The sequence below is a fragment of the Etheostoma spectabile genome, chromosome 13, assembly GCF_008692095.1.
Source record: "Etheostoma spectabile isolate EspeVRDwgs_2016 chromosome 13, UIUC_Espe_1.0, whole genome shotgun sequence".
Lineage (NCBI taxonomy): Eukaryota > Metazoa > Chordata > Actinopteri > Perciformes > Percidae > Etheostoma > Etheostoma spectabile.
The window spans coordinates 24,953,662-24,963,013 of record NC_045745.1 but is presented as its reverse complement, the minus strand read 5'-3'; positions in this window follow the sequence as shown (position 1 = coordinate 24,963,013).

Genomic DNA, 9,352 nt, shown 5'->3' with positions numbered 1-9,352 from the left:
GACATCAACCCCTCACTGAGTTGAAGTGAATAAAAAGGCTTCCTGAACGTTACAACAAAAACAAATCAGTGTGGAAGTAAGTATTTTTCCGGAATTGATTAATATTAGTTTTGTTTGTATTGTTCTTTTGTTCAGGCTCATGATGACTATCGTCCATTATGCCCAAAGACAAAAACAAATAAATGGTACATACTTGGTTGCATGAAATATCCAATATGCTAATGTAAAACAAATTGCCATACATCATAGTGTGCACCTTTATGATTACAATAAGAAACTTTACATCACAATTGGAACCCATTAAGTCACAATGGCTACCTTGATGCTTGCAGCAGGGTGTATGACATTTCTGTGATTTCAAGGGGGACAACCATCTTCTTTGTTTCCAACTTAGATTAGCATAAAAACTATTCTGTGGTGCTAAATTACTAGGGCCTATGGTTTGCCATGCATATTTTGAATGTTTTCAGCTGACGTTTGTGAAGTCGCTTCCTGTTTCTTGTCATCACTTGCGATGAATCAAGCATCTCAGCTCATCCTACGCAACAAAATATGATATGAGCAATTCCTGTGGAATTTCAATGTGGGAGTTATGTATTTTGAAAGTGCATGACACATGTTGGACCTTAAAAGCTACTACAAACTTCAAAAACAAGGTCAACATGGTGAGACAAAACTGGTCGGATGCAGATTTGTATGTGTCTGACCTCATCAGACAGAAAATACCTCTGCTTTTGAAAAATGTGTTATGTGAACAGCTGACATATGTTTACAAATGTGCAGACATAGCTCTAGTTGCCATCAAAACACAGAGAGTGCAATCTGTTTGACCATGATCACATTCTTTAACAGGAGTTCCTTAAGAAGGCACTAATATCATAAAACGTCTCATGTGTTATGTAATCAACTAAGGTGCCCCCTTAGTGAAGAAGACCCTTCAGCTATACCTTGTTCCAGTCCAACTGCACTGCACTGTGCGATTTTGCCAATGGTAGCAGTGATGCCATTTTGACTTTTACGCTTGAGAAAACTTGAGACTTGGGTGAGAGCCAGTTGCTCAGATACTTGACTTTACCTCCAGCTTCATGTGCCACAGCTCTGCCTAATGGATGCAGAGACTCAACATTCTGAATAGACAGTGGTCACATATGGTACAGTAGTCTCCAGAAATATCACTGTGAGTAGTTTTATGTAAATTCAGAAGTAGGAAAATGACATCTGAGCCACCGTCATCTGCTGATAAAGTCCATGCGTTGTGGTTAAAAGATTTGGAAAAAGCTATAAGCGTGCCTTTAATATTTTGTCAAAGTTCAGAAATACTTTAAGGTCCATTTGCTGCCATTTTTCAGTCAGAGCTACAGTATATGCTACAGTGTTAGTTTTCTTCTGATGCTGCCTGCTTTATGGAAGATTTTAAATGCCTAAATGCATGCATTAACTGTGCCATAATCAATCTGTCAAACTAGGCGGTGCTAATCAAAAATGAACTTAGATTGTGTAACTGTATTGCGTATTTATCACCTCAGAAGGTTCCAGAAACACGTTTTAGGGTAGCGTTTAGCTGTTATTTAAGAAGGTTTCTGACCAAGCAGCCACTTTGTTTCCTTCTTCAAAACGGACCAAGTGCCCAACCTTATGTGTAGCTCAGAGCTACGTTGTTTCTTTTTGATTGCCTGTAGGTCTCAGGGCAGTCACTGGTCACTTTCTTTGTGTGATTTGTTTTTTTTGGCATTTCAAATCTTCCATAGCAGATTAGAAGACTACAGCCAGCAGCCAGTTAGTTTAGTTGACTATTATTTTTCATAGTAAACAAACTAGTATGACATATGTAATGTGTTAATTGGTGAGCTTTAGAGATACTAGAAGGGGATTGTGTTACATTTGGACAATATCAGTCAAGCTGTGTCCCTGTTTCCAGTCTTTTTGCTAAGCTAAGCTAACAGGCTGCTGGCTCCAGCTACATAGTTAGCATACAAACATGAGAGTGCTAACTGTCAAGAAGAGGGTGAATGATCATGTTTCCCCAAATGGCCAACTATTCCTTTCATAGGCCATTTGCACATATTTGCACAGCACCCTGCTTTCTTTGACACCCCTCTGATGAACAAAAATCTCATAAGATTCCCCTTCCTTAGCTTGTCACACATGGATGACCATAACAGACACATTGTACTTGGACAGTGTCACTGCGGCTCTCTGTTGGCTCTGCCTCTGTGGTGCTTGTCCCAGTGGACATGATCTCTGAGGACTTCTTACCCTGTCAGCTGCGGCATGTGTCTAAGGAAAGGAGGAAGAAGGAAGCCCAGTTTGAGGTAGCCACTGATTTTGTGCGTTAGCTGTTACTGTGTTGCAAGGATTTAAACCACATTTCTGTTATTTATTATAATTACTAATTTGTGGACACACCAATACTTAAAACACACTAAATCAAGACAGCTGCAATGACCATGTAGACTTTGAGGATGGTCTCTCTGGCCCAGTCAGCCCGGCTCACCATGGCAACACTTCCCACTGTGCAAGCCCTGCAGCTACATTAGTCTTCTGCACACTGCATGCAAACCAGACCTCCAGCATCCCTAACACACACTAAATATACACCCACAAACACATCCCTTCATAGGCATGTACACACATACACAAGAACACCAAAACAGCTGTTTCCTATAACTTTCAGTTCTCACCAAGAGTAAAACCCCATCAGTTAGCAGTTATTATAAGCGGGAAGTGGTCATTTCTACGTCATTATTTCATAGAGTTTGCAAGATAGACACAACAGCCAATCAGCAACCAACAGCAATTATTTTAAAGGCCTTCAGTTTTTTAAGTGTTTCAATGTTTTTTTTGGGATTAATTGAATATTCCAAAGATGAAATATAAAGAGTTGAATCAATGCTTTGTTCTAGGTTCAAAGTACTTGGGGTCTTTGGTCGGTGACACTGAGCAAGCAGCTGCCTACAAGCCGTGCTACTGCCTACGCAGTTCAGACCAGAGGAGCCACCTGCTGCTATCTGGCTTGTCTACTCTTTTACCAACTTTTTTAACAACTTGATGAAAGCATTGGGGACCCCTGAGGTACTTGGCCATGGTTACATTTACACTTGTGATTGTGACATGCCATGCTATGCTATGTGTGGTGTGGCTTTATCATTGTGCACTGTAATTACTGTACTGTATTGTTGCCAGATTGACATGTAATTCATTCCCATTGCAAATTTGAAAACTTCCATACTTGAATTACAACATTTGAAAGCAACATCTGCAAAAGAGACACATTTTCTTTTATCAAACGAACACATTGGACAAAGAGTTAAATACTGGAAAGTGACTGTTGCAAATATGTTATATATTCCGTAAAACCTCTGAACAAAGCCTCTCTATTCTGTTTTAATTGCTATCATAAAATTGTTACACTGTTTTCCTTCCTGAAGATTTATCGTACCTGCCTTGAATTAATACTCCTTTTTCCTGGTGCCTCTTTCTTTCTTATCTAAAAGGTATACATTCTTGTGTGTCTCATTAAACCCTCATTAAACCTTTAGAACATAGTGAACTGACCCTGCTCAGTGTCACCTTGTTGTCCGGGTACTTGTAACTGCTTCCAGAGTCAACTCACAGAGGTCAAGCCAGTAAATGAGAAGAATACGAACCACAAAACAATCGTGATCAGATTGTTTAACAGTGCCCCTTTTGTTTTTACCCTGTAGTTTCAACCTAAACCTTCTTTCGAATATATTAGTTAGACTTGTCTAAATAAAAACTGTAGGAAGACTCTTGAAAACATCGTGCATGATGCTAAAGTACTGAAGCTCTTGGTAGTTCAGGCCGGTCCAGACAGGCAGGCTATTTATGTTGTCATTCATTCCTGCTGTCCTATATGCTACAGATGACCCCTCAATGGTTGTGCCATTTACACTTGCACCAGTTTTTACTCCTTAGTATAAATCAGTAATTATGTGATTGCATGTGTATGGTTGTGGGCTTGTTAGTTGAACTTTACATCTTCATGTCTACTGGGTTTTGTTTTCTAAAAGTTTGGGGTGATCCCAGTACTCCCAACAACTTTTAGCACTCTGTTCAGATTTATGTTGAAAAAGCCCTGGAGAACAGAACACATTGCATCTGTACATTGTATAACCTTTTGAGCAACAAGTCTCGGTGAAAGATTTAAAGTGTATCATTTGTATCAAAGAAATGTGACCCATTTTTGCAAGTGAGACATTTTACTTAAATAACTACAATACATTTCCTATGCTGAAAGTATATTTTAGTGTAAAATTGTGAGAATAATGTATGTTTTATTTAACATGTCTACTTGTGTACCTTATCAAATTAATTTAGTATTTTTTAAGTATGTCTTAACTGTAGGCTTGCAAGATTTGTTTTTCCTCCCTTGCAGAGGACTGCAACATGTGGTGGTCATTCATATTGAATATGTCATTATTGAATCTAATGGTTTTCATAGTGAAAAGAAGTGTCAAAATGTCCACAGAAACTTCTTAAACACCTCCTGTCGCATCCACTCTCCTCTGTCCATCTGTACCCTCAATATTTTTCAGAGTCGTGTTTTCGCCAAAATATGGCTTAATACACAGACCGGTGCTTGGCACAATAATTGGATTTCTGCTTCAGCTTTGCTTTTATCATGACATATAGCCTAGTAATGGGCTAAGTGGGAACAATTATTTGTATGTATTGCATAGTGTTGGATTTTATGATTGAAATCTGTTTAGCTCTATGATTGAATTTTAAATTTAATGTTTTTTTGTATTTCACCCTGGATTATTTGAATTAATTGCATTAGTGGTTGTGTCTACCTGTTCAGGGACTGCAGATGGAAAATAGCCAGTCGCTAAATTTGGTACAATACACACTTTCTCCTTGAATGACATTAATACGTTTTGGTTCCTGACTAATGTGTGTGATACATAAAGCAAACAAATGTAACAGAACTTAAATATACCACTTCTGAATACATAAAACAAGCATAGAAGTATACATGAGTATACTCTTATTTTTATTCCACACTTACCACATATTACGTATTTTTGTATCTTCGTCACATCTATTGTTGATCTGATTTAAATAACAATAAGTGTTATGATAAATTCGAAAAAAAAGAACCTTCCAAAAAATTCAGCCTACATTGCAGACATGCAGCACTAGGGTTACATACTCAATTTACTGCAATTGATTGAAACTGTTCAGAAAGAAAAATGAATGCAATGACGTAATCTGGATATTCATCATTACTTCTAATTTAGTATCATGTACATTTTTTATACTGCGTCAGTGTTGATTGTTTATTCTGTAGGAGCGGACTGTCAGTAGCTTTTATTGAATCCTCAACATTTCAGAGCCTTCTCATCATTGCTAGTTGGGCTCAACACGTAGTAGTTTGTTGAATCAAATGAATTCAGAAAGTGGTTGGATATAAAGTAGAAAAGAAAATAGTAGGCCAACACAAACAGGGACTGAAAAGAACTAACGGGGTGCTACATAGAAGGGGAACATAATTTAACATAGGCTACCGACGTACAACCATATTTTACATTTGTAAAGTATTTTATGAATGAAATAGACATACCGAGGGCCAATTCGGAGTCGGTTTTGTATCCTTTACACTCCCGCAATTGTCTGCATCTGTTTGAAAGCCAAGCTGTTTGTCACCCTCCCTTTAAGCTTCTAGTTCTTCATTTAATTTCCTTTTTTTCTGTGAAGGCCCTGCCCCAGCATCAGCCATAACTACAACAGATAACTTCTAAAATAAAATAAAAATACAAAAAGGCCTATATAAAGAAATCTCTTGCTACCTACAGTACCTGGCTGGATGCCCATTAACACATGCTTTTCCGGTGTTACAGCAAAATCAGAATGTGTAACTGTAGAGCCGTTCTGGCTGCCATAAATCATTTGTGACTTTGCGACCTGGGCAAAGACACAAATATAAACTATACATCTTGACCCTGACTTTGTCGTACTGTATCCCATGGATGTATTATATTAACGCTTTATCCCCATGGACTTTATCAGTCTTTGTACTACTTCACCTTACAGCGCCGCGGCCAAGCAGTTTTTCTGAGCATCTACGATTGCCATGGATTGGTTTACGTTGGAGTTAGTTGAAAGCCTGGTGCATCTCATACAGATGCTAAAGGGTGTATTGGGAGTTGGTATCAGACGCTGAGTGCTACTGACCAAGCTGCTGTCTCTGAGTTGGTAGTGAGAACGAGTTGACAGTGACCTGATGCAATAGAAATAAGTACTTTTATGGATAGTGAGCTACTTTGGGAACCAATAGTATAGTTTTTCTTCAAGGATTCATCCCTTTATATTTGTGTTTTCCATTTTTAACAATGGCTGTAGGTCCTACATGTTATCAGTAGGTTGGACTAATATGGACATGGTGTGTGTGTGTGTGTGTGTTTGTGTGTGTGTGTGTGTGTGTGTGTGTGTGTTAATGTGAGCATCAGACATACAGAAAAATCATATGTCCATGACCAACTTCCATAGTCGTTTTTAAAGTAGACTACACACACACACACCACACACACACACACACACACACACACACACACACACACACACACACACACACCCACAACCCACACACACACTGAGCCCCTGGTTTGTCCCCCTGCCCACTTCCTCTGCAGCCTATGGTGTTTCCGCTGGGGTGAGACAGTGCCAGCTCCCTCCCTCTGCTTCCCAGTGGGGTCCTGCCTCCCGGCATCTGTCAGGGCAGCTGTCTCTCCTCTCCACTCTGCACTGCACCACACTATGCCAGGCCTCCACACAGGATTGTGAGCAACATACACTTGCATTAATACGCACCAAGACATGATAGGACATGTCCTCATGGTTTTATTGTGTGAAGTCAAAAGATTTTCTCAAACTGAAAAGCCAGATTTAATCAATTGATGTAGAGCACCAAATAACCCAAACTGCCAACATTGGATTACAAAAGCCTGCAGTTAAATTAAACACACGTGTCAAGTCAAGGGGGTATGAAATCTTGCTTATGCTTATGTTTGGTGTTTCTTAAAAGTAAGACAACAACCCCCAATGACAACAAATTGTGCTCATAACTCCGTCCTGTCAAATTGACACTGTCATGCCTTTCACAAGCCTTTGCAAGCTATGTTGGATTAAATAAACCTTATATCAGGAAAAATGTTTTAACAAAGAGCGTTGCCAAGTGTTACAGAGAATTAAAAAATGAAAATATGGTTGTGCGTCCAATCACACTCTACTAAGAATGAGCAAAACCAGCAGAAGTTGCTGTTTTCTCTGTGGAAACTGACACACTGACTGGCCTCGAATTATTCAATTTAATTTGTTATTCATATGAATGGACCTGGAAAGGGAGTGGATACATAACAGCCAAACAGGGGAGAAGGGAAAAAAACTGGAGAGCAGAGATGAAAGAAGGAGGGGTAGCTCAAGTCCAGGTGTGCCAGAAGGAAGTAAACACACAGGCATGGAGCTACACAGGTGCTGAAAAATTATCCTTTTCCTAGCGAGGCCAGCAATGCGCAGAGGGATGTGTGTGTGTGTATGTTTGCATGTGTCAGGGGGATTTGTGGTCAGTGGGGTAGCTGACACTAAAACAGGAGAATAATATGGAAAAGGAAGAGGACAGGGAACCAGAGAAGGTTGTCCATGACTCTAGTCTTGACTGCAAGGCTGGAACAAGCCCAGCAGCCACAACCTTCTCCAGTCTTTTGCCGGCACATACTTACAAAAACACACAAAACTCCCTATACTGCCATCTAACACACACACTGTGCACTCTGACAGGTAGCATGCACACATACACTCACACGCACAGAAACACAAAAACTGGTGTGCACATACAGACAAAAACAAAAACGTCTCTGCTCCAACCCCTCCCCTTGGGGTAGAGGTCCGTCCAACACAGATGTAGCCCTGATTAATTGGGCGCAACGCAGGGAAGTGGGTCTGGAAACTACCTGGCAATTTCCTGCAGCCTATCCTCCCCCACTACCTTCCCTCCACCTAAACCCCCCCTGCTCCCTCCTCGCATTTGGATCACGTAAGTCAGCAGGTGGGCTGCTGGGAGGAGTGTCTGCCGTGTGGCGTTGATATTCTGCCGGCGTCCAGCTTGCTGGGCGCCCTACATTGCAGGCACTCCCTCTGGCAATGCTTGCCTTGGCTCTGGGCTGAGTGCTGGAAACGCTGAGAGTCTGACAGATTCCATGGGCGAACATACAGGTACACACACACACACACACACACACACACTCTCACACACACACACACACACACACACATGCAGAGAATGGACTACTCTCCACTGCCCAGCAGAGCACATCATAGAAACAGAGAAAGAGGGAGCAAGGGAGGGAAAAAGATGGCAAAACAGAGATGGCAGTGCCAGGGAAATGGATAGACATACTGTATTTACCTCACACTTTTTTAGTAAAGCATGTGGATTACCCAACGGAGCACAGGGAGGCTTTTAAATGAAAGCACAGGAAGGGGGCAGCAGCTGGTGGCATGTGTTTGAGCCGAGAGGATAAGACCCCTTGCGCTGGGCTCGCCAGCCCCCCTCCCTCTCTCACTTTCCTCCTCTCCCAACGCCCCCTTCATCCTACCATTCTCCCCCCCCCCACCATAGAGAATGAAGTCCTTTGTCTGTTCCACTACTGCCCATCCTGCATGTTCTGGAGTCGGGCCTGAGCCGGGGGGGCCTTCTGGTCAGCCAGCATCAGAACCAGAGCAGAACCAAGTTGAGCCCCTCACAGAGCTGGCCACAGCCTGCTTCCACAGACCAACACAAGTCCCCAATCACCCTGTGCTGGGAAAGGAAAAAGAAAAATGAGCAAAACAGAGAGAGACATCAACAGAATGGTTGGACAATACCAATGAGAGAGATGGACAGAAGTAAAAAAACAGAGGAGTGTGGCCAAAACAACGACGGAAAAAAAGAAACATTTCACTTCCACAAGATGTCTTATGTTGAATGGAAAAAAATTCCAGCACAAAATGCTAATGCTAAATGCATACCAATTTGTTTATTTACATTACAAAATAAATAGATTAGGTTGTCAAGGAACTTTGCAGCCAACGCTTTCTTTCAATGAAAACAATGCGTATGTGTTCCATTGTGTCTTACAACATACAAAACTGGTTTGGAAGTTCTTGTGCATAGCAAGTAATTAAATATAAATGTGTAATAGATATAACAAATTTAATTTTGCAAAAACACTACTAAGAAGCCAGATAGCATATTGCAAAATTATTCATCCTCTGTACCCTCACTCCAAATATTAGTTCCCCATACATGTTAAGAAGAAGAAGAAGAAGAAGAAGAAGAAGAAGAAGAAGAAGA